This window comes from Rhineura floridana, chromosome 1 (genome assembly GCF_030035675.1).
Source record: "Rhineura floridana isolate rRhiFlo1 chromosome 1, rRhiFlo1.hap2, whole genome shotgun sequence".
NCBI lineage: Eukaryota > Metazoa > Chordata > Lepidosauria > Squamata > Rhineuridae > Rhineura > Rhineura floridana.
Genome location: NC_084480.1, coordinates 314,552,637 through 314,575,356, shown reverse-complemented (window position 1 = coordinate 314,575,356; position 22,720 = coordinate 314,552,637). Strand labels below are relative to the sequence as shown.

Genomic DNA, 22,720 nt, shown 5'->3' with positions numbered 1-22,720 from the left:
CAGGAGGGGAGAGTGTTTTTGCACTCGGGTCCTGCTTGCGGGCTTCCCCCAGGCACCTGGTTGGCCACTGTGAGAATAGGATGCTGGACTAGATGGGCCACTGGCCTGATCCAGCAGGCTCTTCTTATGTTCTTATGTTCTTAGGGGCAAGCATTACCTTTCAGCCTGATCTATTTCAGAAACTTAAAATACTTATATCCCACCTTTCTACCTGACAATAGTTCTCCAAGGCAGCTGACAATAAGATTCTTTTTTAAAAGCCATTGTGACGATCATGGGAAAGTGTTTAGCTTTAGACTTAAAAGGGTAAAGTACTATGATTCCATGTATCTGATTTTATGTTCCTTGTAGGAGAAATGGGGTATGAATTCTTGTGATAAGCAAGAATGAAAAATAATTTGTGGTTACTGGCAATCTTTTAGGATGTCTTGCTTTTCTTTCAAGAAAAGGAAAGTTGATAAACACAAGATCTCTCAGTAAATGAACCTGTTAAACTTAGAAGTTGGGAGTCAACTAGAAATGTGATGGCTTCCTTATCTAGCAGTTTACCCATAACTGAAGTCACTTTCACTCACATCTATGATTACTGTTTTCCCCTAATCCTTGCAAGATAACCTCCACATGATAACATCCCTAAGAGATCACCCAAAGGGTGAGGCAGAGTGTTTTCCAGACAAAAGAGTTAGCGCTGGCGCCGAAGTTTTAAAAATGTGTGGATGAAAATGGGTGAGTTGCTTGTATGATGTTTTGTAAAGCCTTAGGGCCTTGTTTTGAACATCTGTGCTATACTTGCATCTTACCTATCTGATGTCAAAAATATGCAGAGTTATGAACTGTAGTTTTGTAGAAGCTTAGCTGCGATTTGGCATGGACTATTTCAGCAAGATATTTGTAACTTATTTTTAATAGTGTGAGCTCATGGTATTGGGTGAGGAATGCCTTTAAATACACATGACCCAGTTCAGGAAAGAAGTGTCCTCATGTTGGGCCTGTCTTGTGAAATGTGAGACTTTTGATGCATCTAAAACCATTGCCTTAGCACCTTGCTACCTTTTAGCTTAAGGATGAAGGGGGTGGGAATAAAGCCATCTGTGTTTTTACTTTCCACCTATGTTTAATTATTTTTATGGTCTAGAAAGACTTTTGTTCTCACAAATGAGAATCATGGGATATTTTTAAACTGGGTGTTGTCTGTGTTCAAGTTGAGGATGGTCCTGCACTTTCACTTTTATATTTATCTTGAGTTGAGCTAGTGTAGCATAGTAGCTAAGGATGCTGGTGAATTTTAAAGCCTATATAATTGCTGCTTATAAGACTCTTCAAGCCTGTCCTTTCTAGGTGGCTATCTTTGAAAAACTGTAGTCTTTACTATTCTGAAAACCACCCTGAATTGCAGCTAGAAGCTGGAATATTGTAGTAAACCTTGCCCTGTACTAAAAAATGCACTTGCAACTTTGATTTAAGGCAGCACTGGGTGCCCTGCAATAAGTTGCCATTTGATGCAAAAGTAATTCAGTCTGTTCTGTTTTTGGATAGATTTGTTCTTAAATTCATTCCTGCTTCCAGTCTTTAACTGTCCTTTCTAGTTATTTATTTACTACATTTATATCCCACCTTTCCTCCAAGGAGCTCGGCTTGGCATATAGACATGGTTCTCCCCATACTGATTTTATCCTTAGGATAACCCTGTGAGGATACAGTAACTGGCCCAAGGTCACCAAGTGAGCTTCATGGCTGAACAGAGATTTGAACCTCCAAGGTCACAGTCCAACACTCTAATCCCTATATCACTCTGTTTTGCTCCTAAAAACAGGTTAGTTCAGCCTCATTCAAAACACTGAGGCGTTTGAGGCAAAAGTTTCTATACGTTTTCAGTCTCTCAGTAAATGAAAGCATACAGCCTATACTATGCCGTTGCTGGAAACAAATCATTAATGTGTTATATAAGTCTTGAATTGAAAGATCTTTGTTTCAAATTACAACTAACTAAAAAAACCACAACTCCTATGATGTTCTAGGGCTCTGTCCAATACTGAAGTTCCATTAGCACGAGGACTTCTGTTTGTGCAGCAGAACGCAGCAGAGGGTTGAGGAAACTCCAGAACAGATTTTGGAGGCATGCTAGGAGAGGAGAGGGAGGTTCTATTGCACGGCCAAAAGTCATTATGCTGATAGAATGAGGTTGTTGAATACTGTCCCAAATCTTTAAACTAGTAGGAGCATAAATTGTGTAATGATTTATTCTGATGGAAGTAGGTAGTTAACCACACTTATAGCCAGATCCTCTACATGTTTATGCAATAAGTCCCATTTGAGTTTGCTGAGCTTAGTGCCAAACAAGCATACACATAGGATTGCATTTTCAAACTTGTTCTTGTGAACATCTTGGCTTTGTGACTGTATATAAGTGCTTCATAGTGCTAGTTTACATGAGCACTATGCATCTCATTTTTGCTCATTTTATTCTTTCAAACAATGTGAACTAGATCTGTTGAAAACATTGTGTTTGAATTGAAAATGAGTGATCTCGCCTTATTAGCATATTGATTTAGTGACCAAGATGAAAACATTGTTATTTATTTCATTTATGAATGGGTTCCCATCAGGCATCCTGAAGCAATTTACAAAATAATAAAAGCATACATAACACACACACACACAGTTAAACAATTGCATATTTAAAAGTAAAAATGATTTTACATACATACACACACAACTTCAAACAGCACATACCAAAAAAATCTCCATTTAGAAGGCTTGTTAAAAGAGGAACATCTTTAGCAGGCAATGAAAAGATAATAGAGAAGGTACCTTTCTGATATGCAGAGAGTTACAAAGGGTAGGTGCTACGACACTAAAGGCCCGAATCTGACATGTGGAACAGATCCCCTGATAGGATGGTATTTGCGGGATGTTCTCTACTGCAGTGATTGGTTGGGTATGTAGGGGGTGAGACTATTTTTTAGATGTCATGGTTCAAAGCTGTATAGGGCTTTGTACACCAATACTAGCACTTTGAACCTTGTCCAGTAGTTAATTGGCAGCCAGGGCAGTTCTTTCAGCAGTGGTGTAATATGAGCAGTTGAGCTGCTGCACTTTGCATTAGCTGCAGCCTGTGGGTGAACTTCAAGGGAAACTCCACATAGACTGCAGTGCAGTAATCCAGTCTGGAGGTTACTATCACATAGATAACCGTAGTCAGGCTATTCTGATCCAGAAATGGCTGTTTCTATCTTACCAACAAAAGCTGGTGTAAAAGGTGCTCACAGCCACCGAACCCACCTCAGCCTCTAGTAACAGAGGTGAATCCAGGAGCACCCCCAGACCATGAACCTGCTCCTTTAGGAGGAGTACGATCTTGTCCAAAGCAGGCAGTTGACCAATTATCTGGACTGTGGAATAACCCACCCATAGGGCTTCCTTCCTGCTAGGATTCAGATGAGGTTTCTTGGCCTTCATCTGGTCCACCATCAAGTCCAGGCATTTGTCCAGAGCTTGCACTGCTTGTCCTGATTCAGACATTGCCGAGAAATAGAGGTGGGCATCATCAGCATAGTGATGACACCTTACTCCAGATCTCCTTGTGACTTCTCCCAATGGCTTCATGCAGATGTTAAATAGCATCAGCTGCAGGATGGTAACCTGTGGCATCCTATAGTATAACTGCCAGGGGAACAAGAGATAATTATCCTGTGCTATTCACTGAAACCAAACCTAGAGAAAGGACCAGAACCGCTGTAAAACAGTGGCCCCAATGTCCATCTCATAGACCAAGAGGATACTATGGGCAATAGTATCGAGCTGCTGAGGCATCAAGCAAGAATAACAGGGTCACACACCCCTCTTCTGTAGGTACAGGTCATCCATCAGGGCAACCAGGGCTGATTTAAGTCTCATGAACCCTGATTGGAATAGGTAAAGATAATCTGTTTCATTGAAATACTTGCAGCTTTTGCACCACAACATTTCGATGGCTTCCCCCATAAAGGGGGTATTTCAAGCCAAGTGGTAATTTTCACAAACCAGTAGGTCTAGGGTGGGCTCTTTAGTAGCAGTCACATCACTGCCTCTTTCAATATGGCTGGGACCACTCCTTCCCAAAAGGATGTGTTGACCGCACCCTGGATCCATCTGGTCATAACCCATTGACAAGCTTTAATCAGTAAAGAGGGGCAAGGGTTGAGGAACATGTGATTGGCCTCATTGTTAGGTTTTTATTATTCTTGGTTGAGTTTTTACTGTTTTAATGTATCTGTATGCTTTTTCTGTACGTCGCTCAGAGTGACTGGACAACCAGCCAGATAGGCGACTAACAAATCTAATAAATAAATAAACAAATAAATAAACAAATAAATTGTGGCAAGCACCTTTTCTGTGTTACGAGGTTGCACTTATTGAAACGAAACCCATAGTGTTGTAACAGATGTTGCATCGCATACCTCATTGGAGACTGGACTGAATGTGTATATGATACCAAGATTGTTATGGAGGACATCAACTCAGTTATGTGCTCTCATCGACTTGAAGACGGTACATCTCTCTCATCATGTTCACTTGGCTTTGCAGCTCATCATTTGCCACTTGTGCTCTCCCTGTTGTCCAGCCTCTTTATGCACAACTTATGGACACTTAATGGGTTGGCAGGAGCAATGTGTTAATTCATGGCAGGAACAAAATCAAAGATTAGCAAGGTTTCAGGGATATGTTGCTATGTTTCACAACTCTTGTGTGAGTAGAATTCACTTGGTAGTCCAAGGGTTACACTGGGCTCATAGTGTATTTCCCCCCCTGCCCCTCTCCCAAACTGTTTTTCTTTTGAAGAGTTGAAACATCACTGTTGTAACCAGCTGGAATGACTTAAGTCAGCCACTGCATATGGAACTGTTTTCACCCCGTGACTAGAGGGGAGGAGGGGAGGGAGCCACATGTAAAGAGTTCTGTTGTGAAGTGAGGATTGTAGTCTGTACATGTGTGAGAAAGAGGTGGGAAGAGGATATGGGTATATGTTATTGGGATTTGAGTATGAAACTTATGGGGGAATCATTGGAAAGTTCCTAGAGACGGCGTATGATAATATCTTTGTCTGAAAATGTGTGTTTTTTTCTTTTAACTCCACTCTGTATTCTGCTTACAGCCTGCTGAATTTCTTGCACACAGACTGGCTCTTGGCAATTATTTTGTGATTTTTGCTGCCTTCTTTCATGTTTTATAGTACAAGTAAAGTGTTCAGCAAAGGGTACAATACTGTAAACTGCTGTTTATGTTGCATTAGCAACTCAAATAGTTAATTAGTCTGAAGCCTTGGTCTCCCAACTTTGATGTTGAACGAAGACTAGTTTTTACTAGTACAGCCCCTGCAGTTGCCATAATATTCTTGATTAATGGCAAAAAGAAAGGGGGGATATTAAAATGACTGTAACAGTGTATGTTAATAAGCTACCTAAATGCATATCATAGTAGTTTTGGGGAGAGGGAGTAGCTAAGCAAGAGGCCAGAAGTGGTTGAGGTTGATGCCAGAAAAGTAACTGAAAGTGATGAATCATAAGGCATTTTTTTGTGGACAGTGAAAGTTAGGTACTTGAGAAGTGTGTGCACGTAGCAAGAATAACAAACCCAATATATTCCTATGCTACAATAGCTGTTGACTGTTTAACTGATTTCAACCCCTTTAAGTGCAAAGAATTATTGTTTTGCAGACAACCAGTGGTCAAAATAATCCTAGGTATTCCCCAGAAATTGTGATTACAGTCCAGAAATTAATGTTATCCAGATCTGTTGATACACCTTTTGACAAAGCAATGTTATACCCTGTCATCTACAAGTACTTTTGGCACTTGGGAGCCTTAAAGGCCTTACATGGTTTGGTATATTACAGTGTTTGGGGTTGTTGTGTAAAAAAAAAAAGCATTTATAATACCTTTTTAAAGACAATTTTATTTATTTATTATTTGATTTATATCCCACCCTTCCTCACAGCAGGAGCCCAGGGCGGCAAACAAAAGCACTAAAAACACTTTAAAACATCATAAAATCAGACTTTAAAATACATTAAAACAAAACATCTTTAAAAACATTTTTTTTAAAACTACCTACCACTTTGTATACTACTTATATTTAGATGAAACTCTAAGCGGTGTACAACAGAAGTTAAACATCTTAAACAGCAAATACAATAACAGCAACAAAGCTACGCGATTTATAAAATACAGTTGATAACTGAACAAAACATCCTGTTTAGTATCAACATTGCATATAAATATGAACTACAGAAAAACCCAAGAAAAATCATAGCAAACATAATAGGCTGAACAAAATATCCCCTAGGCGTCAATAACAAATTAATAAAAATCTAGTTAAAATATCAAAATATGATTTTTAAACATGGTAAATTGGTCAAAAGAGAATCAACTCATTTCTTAATATATAATAATGAAGCAAAACAATTAAAACAGCCAGCCCCCTTTACAATAACACAGAAATTCGTCTAACTGCAGTTGGAAGTAGGTATTATTCAGTTTACTCAAGCACACCCTTACAAGATCAGCACTTGCATTAATCAAACATGTCAAACGTAAAAACATTCTAAACCAATGCACTCAAGCTTACTATTTTAACCCACCTCAAATCACACTCTGCAAGTACTCACATAAATTCAGTCTCGCATCCTGAAAACAATACACTCACATATTCACTCCATGCAAATCTAAATACAAACAAACAAGAATGCACACACATGCTAAAGAAAATATTCATACCAAGCACTCCCCTTTGTCTCTCACTCAAGGGGGCAGAGACTATCCAGGCTCTCACTCTGGGTGTATAGAAACAACTTTTTCCAATGTAATAGGCAATAACACTTCCCTCATCTCTCACCCAAGAAACCAAAAACTATTCAAGTATCAAGCTTTCACCCTGAAAGTCATGAGAACCTGTTGGTTTGCCCATCTGTCTTCAGCACTTGCAGAGTGTGACGATGATTTCTCTTGGCAGGGAATGGAGTCCAAGACCACTCCAAATGTGGTGCTGAGGCCTGCCTCAGGCAGCACAACCCATTTATATATCTGGAGCAGAGAGAAGAGTTGGCAAAGTTGTGGGCAAATGGCAAACAGTTGCAGCAGCCCACAGAGTTCTTCCAAACACACACACATCCAGCTTTAGCTTCAGGCAGCTCAAAATATCTTTTGGGTTAATCATTTGGGCAGAACTGGTCAAAACATTCACTTTCTTAGGTAAATATTCTTTAGCACAGTTGGTTTTTATGTAGTTTTGTGCCTGTTTTTCCAATGAAAACAAAAGTTTGCGTTTTCAGGAGAGAATTTAGCCTCATTCCTACTCCAGTATCTGACAAAAGTGTTTCTTGTCTGCATTTGGAGTTCTGTAGATGTGGCATTTTGATGCTTTTGTAGACACGAAGCTGGTTCAAAGTAAGGTTCTGTGTTGTTGTTGTTATGTGTCTTCAAGTCGATTACGTCTTATGGCGACCCTATGAATGAGTGACCTGCAATAGCATCTGTTATGGACCACCCTGTTCAGATCTTGTAAGTTCAGGTCTGTGGCTTCTTTTATGGAATCAATCCATCTCTTGTTTGGCCTTCCTCTTTTTCTACTCCCTTCTGTTTTTCCCAGCATTATTGTCTTTTCTAGTGAATCTTGTCTTCTCATGATGTGTCCAAAGTATGATAACCTCTGTTTCATCATTTTAGCTTCTAATTATAGTTCTGGTTTAATTTGTTCTAACACCCAATTATTTGTCTTTTTTGCGGTCCATGGTATCTGCGAAGCTCTCTTCCAACACCACATTTCAAATGAGTTGATTTTTCTCTTATCAGCTTTTTTCACTGTCCAGCTTTCACATCCATACATAGAGATCGGAAATACCATGGTCTGAATGATCCTGACTTTAGTGTTCAGTGATACATCTTTGCATATGAGGACCTTTTCTAGTTCTCTCACAGCTGCCCTTCCCACTACTAGCCTTCTTCTGATTTCTTGACTATTGTCTCCATTTGGATTAATGACTGTGCCGAGGTATTGATAATCCTTGACAAGTTCAGTATCCTCACTGTCAACTTTAAAGTTACATAAATCTTCTGTTGTCATTACTTTAGTCTTTTTGATGTTCAGCTGTAGTCCTGCTTTTGTGCTTTCCTCTTTAACTTTCATCAGCATTCTTTTCAAATCATTACTGGTTTCTGCTAGTAGTATGGTATCGTCTACATATCTTAAATTATTGATATTTCTCCCTCCAATTTTCACACCTCCTTTCTCTTGGTCCAATCCTGCTTTTTGTATGATATGTTCCGCATACAGATTAAACAAATAAGGTGATAAAATACACCCGTTTCACCCCCTTTCCAATGGAGCACCAATCAGTTTCTCCATATTCTGTCCGTACAGTAGCCTCTTGTCCATGGTATAGGTTGCACATCAGGACAATCAGATGCTGTGGCACCTCCATTTCTTTCCATAGTTTTTCATGATCTACACAGTCAAAGGCTTTGCTGTAATCTATAAAGCACAGGGTGATTTTCTTCTGAAATGCCTTGGTCCGTTCCATTATCCAACATATGTTTGCAATATGATCTCTGATGCCTCTTATAATAATAATAATAAATTTTATTTTTGAGTCGCCTATCTGGCCGAGTGAACGGCCACTCTAGGCGACGTACATAATACCATAAAATACATATAAAACCAAGAAGGACCGTAATCAATAATTAATCTAAACCCCAATTAATAACAGCAATTAAAAGACTAACCCACCTCAGGAATCCCATAGGCCTGCCTGAACAGCCAGGTCTTCAATGTCCGGTGGAAACTTGTCAGGGAGGGGGCATGGCGAAGATCAAAAGGAAGGGAGTTCCAGAGGGTGGGAGCCATGATCGAAAATGCCCTCTCTCTGGTCCGCACCAGTCTAGCTAGTTTAACTGGTGGGACTGAGAGAAGGTCTTGTATGGCTGATCTTGTCAGGCGGCATGATTGGTGATGCTGGAGGCGCTCCTTCAGATAAACTGGGCCGAAACCGTATAGGGCTTTAAAGGTCAACACCAACACCTTGAATTGGGCCCGGTAAACAACTGGTAGCCAGTGTAGGTCTATTAACACCGGGGTAATATGATCACGGCGATGGCTGTTCTTGCTCAAACGTGCTGCCGCATTCTGTACCAGCTGTAATTTCCGGACCGTTTTCAAGGGTAACCCCATGTAGAGCGCATTACAGTAGTCTAAGCGGGAGGAAACCAGGGCATGTATCACCCGTGGGAGCAAATAGACAGGAAGGTAGGGTTGCAGCCTTCGTATCAGGTGTAATTGATACCAAGCTGCCTGCTCACTGCTGAAACCTGAGCCTCCATGGACAGCTGGGAGTCAAGAATGACCCCTAGGCTGCGGACCTGGTCTTTCAGGGGTAATCTTACCCCATTGAACACCAGGTCTATATCTCCCAACCTTCCCTTGTCTCCCACGAGCAACACCTCGGTCTTGTCGGGGTTCAGCTTCAGCCTATTCCTTCCCATCCATCCACTTACGGACTCCAGGCACTTGGACATGGTCTCCACAGCCAACTCTGGTGAGGACTTAAAAGAGAGATAGAGCTGAGTGTCATCCGCATATTGGTGACACTGCAGCCCAAATCTCCTGATGATGGCCCCCAGCGGCTTTACGTAGACGTTGAATAGCATGGGAGAGAGGATAGAACCTTGTGGCACTCCACAATTGAGAGGCCAAGGGTCTGATACCTCATCCCCCAATGCCACCCGTTGACGTCTGTCTGAGAGATAGGAACGGAGCCACTGTAAAACAGTGCCCCCTATTCCCAATCCCTCCAGGCGATCTAAAAGGATACTGTGGTCAATCCACGGATTTCTAAATCCAGCTTGGACATCTGGCATTTCTTGCTCCATATATGGCAAGAGTCTTTGTTGTAGAATTTGGAGCATTACTTTACTTGCATGGGATATTAAGGCAATAGTTTGATAATTACTGCATTCCCTGGGATCCCCTTTCTTTGGAATTAGGAGATATATTGAACACTTCCAGTCTGTGGGCCATTGTTTAGTTTCCCATATTTCTTGACAGATTTTTGTCAAACTTTGGACAGATTCAGTCTCAGTAGTTTGTAGCATTTCTATTGGTATGCCATCTGTTCCTGGTCATTTGTTTCTTCCAAGTATTTTAAGAGCAGCTTTCACCTTACATTCTAAAATTTCTGGTTCTTCATCATACGGTTCCTCTGAATCTGTCATCCTTGCATCTCGCTTATGTAGTTCTTCAGTGTACTGCTTCCATCTTCCTTTTATTTCATCTCAATCAGTCAGTGTGTTCCCCTGTTGATTATTCAACATCCCTACTCTTGGTTTAAATTTCCCTTTAATTTCTCTAAACTTTTGGAATAGGGCTCTTGTTCTTCCCTTTTTGTTGTCCTCTTCTATTTCTATACAATAACTATTGTAATAGTTTTCTTTGTCCTTACGTACTAGTCGCTGTATTGTTGCATTTAGGGTTCTGACCGTGTTTCTATCTCCTCTTGCTTTTGCTTTCCTTCTCTCTTTAACCATTTTAAGAGTTTCTTCAGTCATCCATTGAGATCTTTCTCTCTTTTTAACTAGAGGTATTGTCTTCCCTGATAATGTCTCTGACTTCACTCCATAGTTCTTCTGGTTCTCTGTCAGCTAAGTTTAAAGCCTCAAACCTGTTCCATAGTTCTTCTGCTTCTCTGTCAGCTAAGTTTAAAGCCTCAAACCTGTTCCTTATTTGATCTTTATATTATTCTCGGATGTTATTTAAATTGTATTTTGGCATTATGATTGCTTTGGTGCTCTTCTTTAGCTTTACTCTGATTTTCGATATGACCAGTTCATGATCTGTGCTGCAATCTGCTCCTGGTCTTGTTTTCGCAGATAGTATGGAACTTCTCCATCTTCTGCTACCAATTATATAATCAATTTGATTCCTATATTGACCATTTGGTGATGTCCATGTGTACAGTCGTCTTTTCGGTTGCTCAAAAAATGTGTTCTTAAGAAACAAATTATTGGCTCCACAGAATTCAATAAGTCTTTCTCCTGCTTCATTTCTGTCTCCTAAGCCCTATGTCCCCACAATTACTAGTTCTTCTCTGTTCCCTACTTTTGCATTCCAGTCCCCCATGATTATCAGCACATCTTGTTTTCGTGTGTGATCAATTTCCTCCTGTACTTCTGTGTAAAATGTCTCCAATTCCTTTTCTTCTGTGTTCGCCCTTGGAGTATAGACTTGGATGATGGTTATATTAATAGGTTTCCCGTTTAATCTCCTTGATATAACTTGCTCAGACCTTGCATTGTAGCTCCTAATTGCTTTTGCTACATTACTTCTCACTATTAAAGTAACCCCATTTCTTCTTAATTTCTCATTTCCTGCATAAAATATTTTATAGTTGCCTGATTGAAAATGTCCCATTCCTGTCCATTTTAATTCAGTTACGCCAAGTATTGTAATGTTTATACATTCCGTTTCTTGCTTGACAATTTCTAACTTTCCCTGATTCATGCTTGTCACTCTCTATGTTCCTATTGTGTGTGTTGTACAACTCTGGACTCTCCTTTTGCATCTCCTTTGTTCTTCCCCAGTAGCTCAGTGAGTGGCTTCTGACCTGGGGGTCTCATCTTCCAGCACTATCTCATGCTGTGTTTTGGACACTCTGTTCATAGGGTTTTTGTGGTAAGAGGTATTCAGAGGTGGTTTACCATTGCCTTCTTCTGAGTTTGGATACATCTTAGTCTGGTGTCTCAGCTTTGACCATTCCGGCTTGGGTTCCCCTGCTAGGAGTTTAGCCTCTTGGTCTAGACTCCTGATGGCATTGCTCTTAGCTTCTTCAACACTCTCAAACCCCCTCACCACATTAAGGTGTGCATCCTAAAGGGGGAAGGTTTATGTAGCCTGGGCATGATGGAGAAACAGCGGCTGACACAGTTGAAGTGAGAAAACTGGCATATGAGGGGTGAGCACACAGGCATGATGCATGTTCTTGACTTAATAAATCTTGATGTATTAAACAGTTATGTCTGAACTGGTCCACAGTCTTACCCTTTCCCAGTAGTTGCTGTTGTGTAATACTGCAGTAGAGCTGTTGCCAAATAGCTAAAAATGTGACCAAAATCTTTCCTTAAACTGGAATAGTATGCAAATGACTAAAGACCATGTTCTGTAAGGAGGCTGCCGTGATTAATGAATAGTAAGAGGAGAGGACTTACCTCCAAGTGGGTGAGGATGTTGTTTAAAAAGGGCTTAGATTGATGATTTTGTCAAATTGCCAAGGTTATGAAATTCTCCGCAACATCTCGTATAGATCCAGTCCTTCATTCCAATAATTGATTTGAGTAGAAATACTGATCAGTTGGCCGTTGTTAAAGATCTTTTATTACTGTTTGAATTTTGGCTCTTTCTCCCCCATTTTCTTCTGCATGTGTTTGTATGTCTCTGGGTTTTTGCTTTCCTGAGAGCAGATAGTGGCTAAAAGTGATTATTAATCTATTTGGGGGGTGGGGTGGCGGCTACACTTCATTTACCTAACAGAGTTGGTGAGGGGATTACTAACATGGAGTATGTGAAGGACTTCAGAGTATTCAAAGTGATATATAAATGCCAAATATTAAATAATACTTTCTCACCATTTCATGTCCCTCCACCTTTCCTTTTTCTGTTCTGTACTATGTATGTCATGCTGCCTCCAGCATACAATTTTGTTCTTCATTATTGGCTAATGTAAGCCTGGAATGCTAATACAGAATGTTTAAGTGTGGCTTCCTGCCTTAAACAAAAATCTGTGCCATATACTGGATTTTATTTAACTGTTTAGCACTACTTGTAGAACTGCTGGATAGAAATGAACTCTACTGATTTTTGTGGGGTGAGAAATAGGGAAAATGTAACAGATGTAGAAGAAATGTTCCTTCAGTACCTGTAAGCTAAATATGTGATTATTCCATTTAACATTAAAAGCAATTTTTACTGAACACTAAAAAGGAGGAGGAAGGTATTTCTTCAGACATTTCTCATTTTTTTACACACGCATTTTTATGCTTGTGTAGATCTGAAAGCACTTCTAGTTCAGAAACGATCTAATCTGGATTTATTCAAAATGCAATGTAATCTTCATTGATGTCTTTTGTGGCTGTCAGTATGATAGGTCACTGCTGTATTATCTACATTTTCTTGGTTTGTACCTTCTTAGCAACTGCAGAGGTACATGCATTCAGGGATTTATATATGAAGCTATGTACACGTTAACTAGCAGGAATATTTAAATGTTCAGCAAATGTTCTTGTAAATATTCAGGAAATATCTTGTAAATACCAAGAAGTATTTTATCTAAATGAGAACATTTTTGCCACACACAAAAATGCCTTTCTAGTGTATGGGAGGATAATCTCTATACATTTTTGAGGGGTTTTGCAGGAAGCAGTGATTCTTCCCCCTCCATGCACACTGGAAGTTTACTTCTGCATATTTTGCAAAAGTGTCAGGGAGTAGGGCATTCTTGCATGAGTGCAGTGGACATTGGTGTAATTTTTCCTTTAACAAATTCCCAACTTGCTTTAAAAACTGGGACATTTATAAGAATAAAAATGTAAATATACTGCCTTCAAGTCGATTCCGACTTATGGCGACCCCATGAATAGGTTTTTCATGAAGCTGAGAGGCAGTGACTGGCTCAAGGTCACCCAGTGAGCTTCATGGCTATGTGGGATTTGAACCCTGGTCTCCCAGGTCGTAGTCCAACACCTTAACCACTACACCATACTGGCCCTCTATTATAAGAATAGTAGGGGCATTTTTGTAGGAGCAGCTACTGGGAGGGGGAGCTCAAAATTCAGCACTGCCTACAACAGTGCACAGCCATCCTTATGGACTGTGGAACTTGAGTTTGACTTTATTTTAAGTTTATGTGACAAAACTTAGTAGTTGTGTACATGCAGGACCTTAATCAGATGTTCTGGGTCTCACTAGGGAAGAGTCAGAGGAAAAGTTCATGCCTTCCTTGGAATTACCTGCATATCGAGGGTTTGCCCCATACACAATTTTTTAGGCATTATCACAGCAGAAATTGGACTTATGATCAGCAGTCTAATTCTGGTGAAGGTACTTGTTGTACCTTGCTTTGAATACTTTTTAGGAGAAAGAACTTGCCCTAAACAAATCTGTAAGGATTTGGTACAATTTTTTAAAATTCATTGCCTATTCGGAATGCTGAGAGTGCCATGGTCACCAGCCTTCTGGTTGCTTCTCTCCCCTGTCCCCCCAGTGATTGCTGTTCTCCAGCACCACTCCTCTTAAATTTGCATTATTTTAACTAGGGGTCCTCTCAAAACCACTGAATTCAAGCTAGCATTGGTAGACTCCACAGTAAAAATGGGAGACCTGGTGTTTGCTAGCATCACAAAAACATGGATCTAAGACATGGGTCATCATGGAGCGTCATTATTTTTACATAGAATGACAACAAAGCCACCAACAGATCACGGAACACATCTGGTGATGCAGAACTGACCTATGATTTGATGGTGGTTTTGTGGAGATCTGTGATAAAAATTACGAGGATTCATAAGGACTATGTTATTGCACCATAGGGAAATTGCCAGGTCCATCATCTGTCAATGAACATATATATGATCTATTGGGGAAGCGGAAATTGTGCAGTTACATGATCAGTTTTACTGCATATGAACTATATATGTGCATGCCTTCCCTCTCTCTTCCCTGACTCCTGCTGCACACCACTTTCTCCTGTTGCCTCCATCCCTGGTTGCTCCATTTCCCTCCCCCCAATCTCCCAGATCATGCTCTTTCTCCTACACTCTCAGTTGCTCCACTTTATGTTACACTGCTTGGGTGTCAATCTGAGCTTTGGAAAGTACATAGAACTGAAAGAGGAAGTGTGTGTGGGAAGTATCACTCTTCCAACTTCCTCCTTTAGCTCTGTGTACTTTTCAAGGGGTGGGCTGGGAAAAGGTAATCACCATCAATATCTCATGATGAGGGGGATGGTGAGTGTAGAGGTTATATTCAGAGGCTTTGTAGGCGTCTTTGCAGGGTGCCATGTTGATGATTCCAGACCTAGCACTTGAGCAAGTGCCATGAGGTCTCTAGAGTCTTAATTCTCTTGAAAACAGTGAAAAATATGCAATTGCAGGAAAAGAAATACTGATTCGCATAATCAGCAAACCAGGAGACTAAAGAGAAGACAGTCTCAGTGAGAGAAACTCAAATTTGCATACTAATCAAATGTAGGAGTCAGGTGTTCTATTCTTGCTGTATATAGCCCAGCATGCCTATAATTACTCTTGTGTACATTATAGCACTTAGGGCATTGAAGGCATAAAAATAGTATGATGTTGGTTTGCTTTCAGTTTTATCTAAAATCTCAATCTCTGCTATTTTCAGTAGTTGTTCATTAATCACTTTCAATTGGTTATACTGTAACCCTAGCCTTTTGGCTGATGCATCTCACATTGCACGCTCAGTATGTCAAGGAAGTTACCTGACCAATTCTAATTATTATTGCAGGTTTCAAGATACTTCTCATGTTCAGAAAACACCTACTGCTGAGAGCTGGAAATTCTATTTAAGGTAGTTATTCTACATTCTTGTATTGAGTATTGGATAAAACTGAAGGTGGCATTCTTCAAAGTATGTGAGTGAGTTATGAGTTATGTCTGTTTCTACCTAGAGTTTCTAGAAATGTAAGTTCTAAAGGAAAGAGCAGTGTGCAACACAGTAACACTGCAATACAATATATGATAGTGTGGAAAAACGTTGGTCTGTAGTGTACCATAACAAGCACAGCATTGAGAATAGCATCTGCGTTCTAACTTTTTGTGGAGTGCTAAAGGTAGTTTCTTTTGTATTAGTATTGGTAAATGTCTAAGAGATTTTAGGGATTGCACAGTTCTTCACGTCTGTCTGAAGAGAGTTTGTCAAAAGCTTGCCCTTGTCATGAACTGTCCTGCCCGTCGTTGAAGGACTCAGTCACAGACATGTCTGTAGTTTTTTCTCTTTTTATTAAAGTTATGGATACATCAAAAGCAGTGCACCTCATTAACCTAACTAAGCTTGCTAAGAACTTTGGCCCTAAACTAACAGGGACTAAGTAGTGCGGCACTAAGACGTCGACTTAGCAACGGAGTCCCCCCCCCCCCTGAATCATCTTAAGTAGGCTTGGATTGCGTACGCACACAGAGGCTCCTCCTCAACTCTGCCTGTTGAACTTCCCACCTCTGGTGCCTCTATATGCAGGGTGAAGGTGGTTTGATCTCTGGCTCCCCCTCCAACGGAAGGGGGCTTCTAACAGTCAGTTTGGGAATGGGAAACTGGGCAGTGCTAAGCGGGGAAATGTCTGGCGTGCCCGGCTGTGTCTCAGAAGCAGGCAGTGGAGGCGTGTCCCACTGGAGAGTGTCCAATGGGCTAGGTGGTGATTCTGCAGGAATATCGGGAACGGGGGGAAACTGTACCATCTGAGACGGGGGTTGGGGCATCCTGCAAGTTCACCCTGCTGTCCTTCTCCACTTTGGGCTCCCAGTCCTCATCTTGTGACTCGCCTTTGAACAGTCCCCTCTCATCTGCCTGGCTCATGAGATGAACAGATTAATGCTATCAAAATGTATAATCTCTGCTGGCTGGCTTTTAATGAGCACCTGAGGGTCAAATTTGGGTGGGAAGCATATTCTTGCATTTATCCCATGACTTTCATAGTGGACTTTCTTGTACATTCTGTTTTGTTACTGTGCCAAAATGGACATCGTGAGTGATGTGTAAATTCTAACCAAATTTCTTTGTTCTGTATTTAGGCTGTATATCTGGGTACTGCATAGAATAACTGAAGTAAAATTGTGGCTTCTGCATTGTTATGTATTGCTCTCCTGAAGCGGGAAACATTCTTCACTCCCACTTACAGCAGGGCTGTATGTTTACTGCTGTTCCCTTATTGCATTGCACAAGGGAAACCGAGCATAATTTGATATTCTGAGAATCTCCGCTTTTGGTTTTATTCAAGTAAGTTTTTAGTCCTTAGATTTCAAAGAGAGATGTAGACATTTGTCTGGTTGATATCTCAGGTGCCAAATGAGCGAACTCAGTATGATTTCTAGTGGTTGAACTTTTTCCACTTCCCGTCCTCCAAGGCTAGGATAAGCCGAATAAACTTAAAAAATTGGCAAATAAGTGAACATTTCTTCAAGCTGTAGGACCCAAATTTTCTAGGTGCAGTCAGGGTCAACATTTCATGATGAAATCCATCCGGGAAATTATGCACTTGATGTCATTTAATATTTGAGGGAGCCAAACTTAAACCACTTGCCTTGTTAGAGATTTCTAAAACAAGATATGCCAGATACCTGCAATAGTTTATGCTTGGCTGGTAGCATGGCATTGTAAAGAGAAAATGTATAAAAAGCCACCTGGAGTATGTCTTGCCACTTGCTTATTCTTGTTTACTTTTCTTAAATTTCAGACCTGGAAACCTGTTCCCATTTGTGTCCAACATAAGTTTATGACACCCTGGTGATCCACCCACAGACTTTTTATGACTCACTTGTTTATCATTTTCTCCCACTTGAGAAATGCTGAAGTATATTTTAAATTTGCAAATAACTCAGAAAAGAATGAGCTGGGATCTAGTTTCCATTGTAATATTTTTGTGTGTTGTACCCAACACAATTGTACCTAACACAATTCACATACAAGATACTTTTGTTCTGTTTTATTTGCGATTACTGTTGGAGAGCACTCAAAACATATCATGATGTCATGTAGAAATGTGTTTTATTTGGTCGTCTCTCTGAGCTACAGCCTTCTGATCTATTGAATACTCCACACGTAACAGATTAAGTGAGTCATCAGCCAACTGTGTAATCATCAGTTTGTTGGGTAAATAACTTTCAGAGTGCAGTGCAGCATTTCCTTGGATAAAACTCTGTAACAGAATTCCTTTTGTGGCTTCCATTCACGACCACACTGTTGAAATATAGGAAAGCATGTACAAATATGGCAAAAACATGCTAAATAGTTAAAAAGAAAGTGTCAACAACTTTTAAACTTCATAAACACACCACTTAGGAGTTTTAACATTTATTTGGATCACCCAATATTAAAGTGGTGGCCTTGCATCCTAAGATCCTAGGTTTGCTTAGAAGTAAAGCTTACTTTGTTCGTTGGAACTTATTCCAAAGTATGTATGCAGCTGTGGAGGTGGAGATACACTAAGGCAGCCCATCTGTTGAACAGCACTATGGTCCTCAGAGTTTCTTGTATATTGATATTTATGTACTGACCACAACTGTTCTCATTAGAACCTAAGTTGGGCCTGGGAGATCTTCTTCACATTTTTGCTTAGTCGTAATTGCTCTGGATGGTCTTCAAGAAGACCCAGTATCTACATTTTCCAGTCAAATACTTTACCATGGTTGGGATTATTTGGGATGAATGAGAGGAGAGTTGAAAAGCTATTTGCATGCTTATGGCATGTCATAAGTTGTTGACCTTAAGTGTCTTTCTGCATAGTGGAACTTGCAAAGACAGCTGTGCTTTGTGCTATATTTGCACATGTAAATCAACATTTGCAAGTAGTAAGGTGGTATAGTTTTCAAGTACTGAGGTGTAAATTGAGTGCTGAGAGGAATGGATCTTGGGGAAACGCTGGTAGGACTAGAGAGATAGTTGGCTAAAACTGCATCTTGGAAGTCTGGCAGTCATCCACTGACACAACTTAATTTGTGCAGTGAGGGTTAATGCTTTGTAGAAAGGGCACAGAATTACTTCCACAGGCATTAGCTATTCAGTAATCACAAGAATAGGAAGCTATTCTGATTTTATATGCTCAGAGTACTGCCACTATGTACTACAACTGTTGGCTGTATTTGGATGTTCATCTGGCCCTTGCAGAGATCCTGGTTTGAATTAAGCTAGGGTTCTGTCATGTCTGTCCTGGAACTCTGGTTTAATGATGGCTAACAAGCCAGGATAATAAACTGGAGTGGGGGCAGACGCAAAGGAGAAGTGCATGCCTTGGTGCTTATCCATGGCTTAATACAGGGGTGGCCAACCCTTTTGGGCCCATGGGCCCAATTGTAAACTGGAGAAACTGTCACGGGTGCCATACACACATTGCAGTCAAGCACACATTCGAAACAGTTCTGTTGGCTAAAAACTATACTTTATTAACCCAAATTTCAGTGTGTATATGGAGGGGACTCCAAGAGCACCAGGGAAGACCACTGTAGGCACATACGTGCCTGCAGGCCCCACTTTAACAACCCCTAAGCCAGCGTTTCCCAACTAGTGGGCCACCAGATGTTGTTGGACAACAGTTCCCATCTTTCCTGACCATTGGCAATGCTGGCTGAGACTGATGGGAGTTGTGGTCCAACAACATCTGGTGACCCACTAGTTGGGAAAGGCTGCCCTAAGCCATGATTGTGAAGCTGTAGACAAATGTCAGCCCATGATCACTGTCTCTTGACTTGAGCCTGTTCTTGGACCTCTTTCCCTCAATCCGTACTGATTTCTTGAGTAAGCTAAGTTGTGGATGAGGACGAACTATTTTAAAAACAAGTTTGAGGTCCAGATCATACTATTTCTATCACATGGTGGTATCTTGACATACTTTTTTCTCATGGTGGTGTATACCTGCCACCATCATAACACAAATACCGTTCCTCATACTTTAAAAATACCTAAAATGCTTTTTGCATCTAGTATGTAAGTTGTCCATTGGTGCAGCCATCGGGTGATGAACACCTATGGGCAAACAGAGCCCAAACATGTGTTTCAGTGCACTGCAGCTCACTGGATACTAATCTGTGACATTCATAATGTATACCAGGAATGTCTAATATGTTGTTTTCCAGAAATTGTTACTCCAAATTGCCATCATGTCTGACCATTGGCCGTGCTGGCTGAGGCTGATGGGAATTGGAGTCCAACACTATTTGGAGGCCCACAGGTTAGCTTCCTCTGATAGATATATTCATATGCAAAGCAGACAACTTGGTATCAATGAATTTTTTATTTATTTTGCAAATTAATGTACAACAGTCCATTTACAACATGTGGCACAATTCAATTATAGCGAGCTGTATTTCAACAGTACTACATTACCTTGACAAAAATATGTGCTGTTTTCCTCCTGAGGTCTGGAAGGATTAAAGGTGAAGGAGGAAATATTGTAAACCTTGTTTCTGGCACTTCCTTGTTCTAGCTGTTACCTATTTCCCTAGGGAGTGGCACCTTTCTTTAAAACAGTTGGGCTCAGCTGCGCTTAATGAGCTCTACCTTGTTACTAACTCTTTGAGCTCTAGTAGGGAATTAACTCGTCACATCTTAGGCTTTTGCGTGATGGATTGCATCATCACGAGCTGGCGTATTTCCTTAATCAACGGCTAGAGACTTGTTTGTTGAAATATTGAATGAAATCAAACTTTGTACCAGTTACTAAATCCCATGTTGGCATGATAAATGAGAAGGATTAAGAATTTATGCAGGCCTGGTGTAAAAATAATGAAGTTCGCTCAAAATATTTTCTTAGATCATGTGTGTTGATTTCTTCATTCCTCCCCATCCCTTCTACATGCATTGGATGACTGGTCCCAATTGTGTATTTCAATGCGCTTTATATGTGAAAGAGGGAGTGATCCGACTGCTCCTGAAAAAGCCCACCCTGGACTCATTCGTTTGTGACAGTTACCGCCCAGATGCAAAGACCTCCTTTTTAGGGAAGATGTTTGAGAGGGTTGTGGTGCAGCAATTGCCAGTAGTCTTGGATGAAACAGATTATCTTGACCCATTCCAATCTGAATTGGCATTGGTCTCCCTGATGATTGACCTTTACTGGGAGAAGGACAGAAGGAGTGTGACCCTGTTATTCCTACTTTATCTCTCTGTGGTTTTTGATACCATTTACCAGGGTATCGGAGACACAGTTTTACTGTGGTTCCAATCCTATCTCCAGGGAAGGTTTCAGAGAATAACATTGGGTAATGATCTTTCAACCCCCTGGCAGTTGTGCTGTGGGGTGCTGCGGGGTACCATCTTGTCCCCTATGCTATTTAACATGTATATGAAGCCATTGGGAGCGGTCCTTAGGAGATTTGGGGCGAGGTGTCATCAGTATGCTGATGATACCGAGCTCTGTTTCTTGATAACATATAAATTGGGAGAGGCTGTGCCAGCCCTGGATCAGTTTCTGGATTCAGTGGTGGGCTGGCTGAGGGTCAATAAATTAACTTTGAATCCTAGTAAGACGGAGGTGCTGTGGATAGGTGGTTCCTAAGTCTGGTTAATTGGTCAGTTGCCTGTGTTGGATGGGGTCGTACTCCCTCTGAAAGAGCAGATTTGTAGTCTAGGGGGTGCTCCTGGATCTATCTTAGTCACTAGAAGCCCAGGTGACCTCAGTGGCTAGGAGTGCATTTGACCAATTTCAGCTGGTAAGACAGCTGTGGTGGTTTCTGGACTGGGATAGTCTGACTACTGTTATCCATGCACTGGTAACCTCTAGGCTGGATTACTTTAATATGCTGTATGTGGGGCTGCCCTTGAGGTTCATCCAGAACCTACAGCTGGTGCAAAATGCGGCAGTGTGACTGCTCACTGGGGCAGGATGTTGCCAACAGGTCACCCTGCTGCTGAAAGAATTGCCCTGGCTGCCCATTAGCTACTGGGCTAAGTTTGAGGTGCTGGTTTTGGTGTATAAAGCTCCACACAGCTTGGGACCAGAATACCTGAAAGATTCTCACTCCTTACATTGATTGATTGATTGATTGATTGATTGATATCCTGCCCTTCCTCCCAGCATGAGCCCAGGGCGGCAAACAAAAGCACTAAAAACACTTTAAAACATCATAAAAATGGACTTTAAAATACATTACATACCATCTCAATTGCTGTGCTCTTCAGGTGAGGGCCTCCTGCAGATACCATCTTATCAGGAGGTCATCTGCACAACATAGGAAGTGGAGTGTTAGTGCTTAAAGGAACCTATCCTTTGGAATTCCCCTTAAATATTAGACATCTGCCTTTTTGATGCCTACTGAAGGCCTTCCTCTTTCGACAAGCCTTTTAAGTAAAGACCTTATCCCAGTCTATGTCTGTTTTCGAATTGTTTTTAAGGTGTTTTGTAGATGGTTTTTAGTGTTTTATCACCTGTTTGCTGCCCTGGGCTCCTCTTGGGAGGAAGAGCAGAATATAAAGTTATATAATAAGCAAGCTATCCCAAGTAGACAATTTGGTTTCTGTTGACTTTTTTTGCTTATCACAGCACCTAAAATGAATGCCCAGCTGTGTTAATGTAGACTGCCTTCTTTCTCTTTATTTCTGGTTTACATCTACCAAGGAATCTACATGTTTCATTTAAAGAATGGGGAAATAGTTAGATTTTATGTTCTCTAATATTATATGTTCCTTCTATCCAGCAGCCCTGAGTGCAACCTGAAACATGCATAGCACCTAACAGAACCTCATTGGACAGATGCAGTCTCCATGCCTTCCCTATTAACCAAAATTTCTCATCTCTCTCACTCCCTCTTCCCTGAAGAGTTCTATGGAACTCTATAAAAAAATTATTATAGAATTAAATATAACTTTGTAATATTATTTAATTTTATTTCATTGTCTGTACTTTGTTTTTCTTGTCTTTCTTTGTTAAAATTTGCAAATTAAAATTAATTAAAAACTCTGTAAAATTACCAGA

General features: G+C 40.7%; 1 protein-coding gene across 13 annotated transcripts in view; it reads left to right on the top strand.

Annotated features, from left to right (window-relative positions):
- PTK2 (protein tyrosine kinase 2) overlaps nt 1-22,720 on the top strand; it is a 356,254-nt gene that overhangs the window by 12,420 nt on the left and 321,114 nt on the right. For 9 of the 13 annotated variants that reach the window (XM_061607040.1, XM_061607037.1, XM_061607033.1 and 6 more), the window contains exon 2: nt 15,547-15,609. The exons of the other annotated variants lie outside the window; for them this stretch is intronic. The gene's annotated coding sequence lies outside the window, so the exon portion shown is untranslated. The remainder of the gene's footprint in view (nt 1-15,546; nt 15,610-22,720) is intronic. 13 annotated transcript variants of the gene reach the window in all.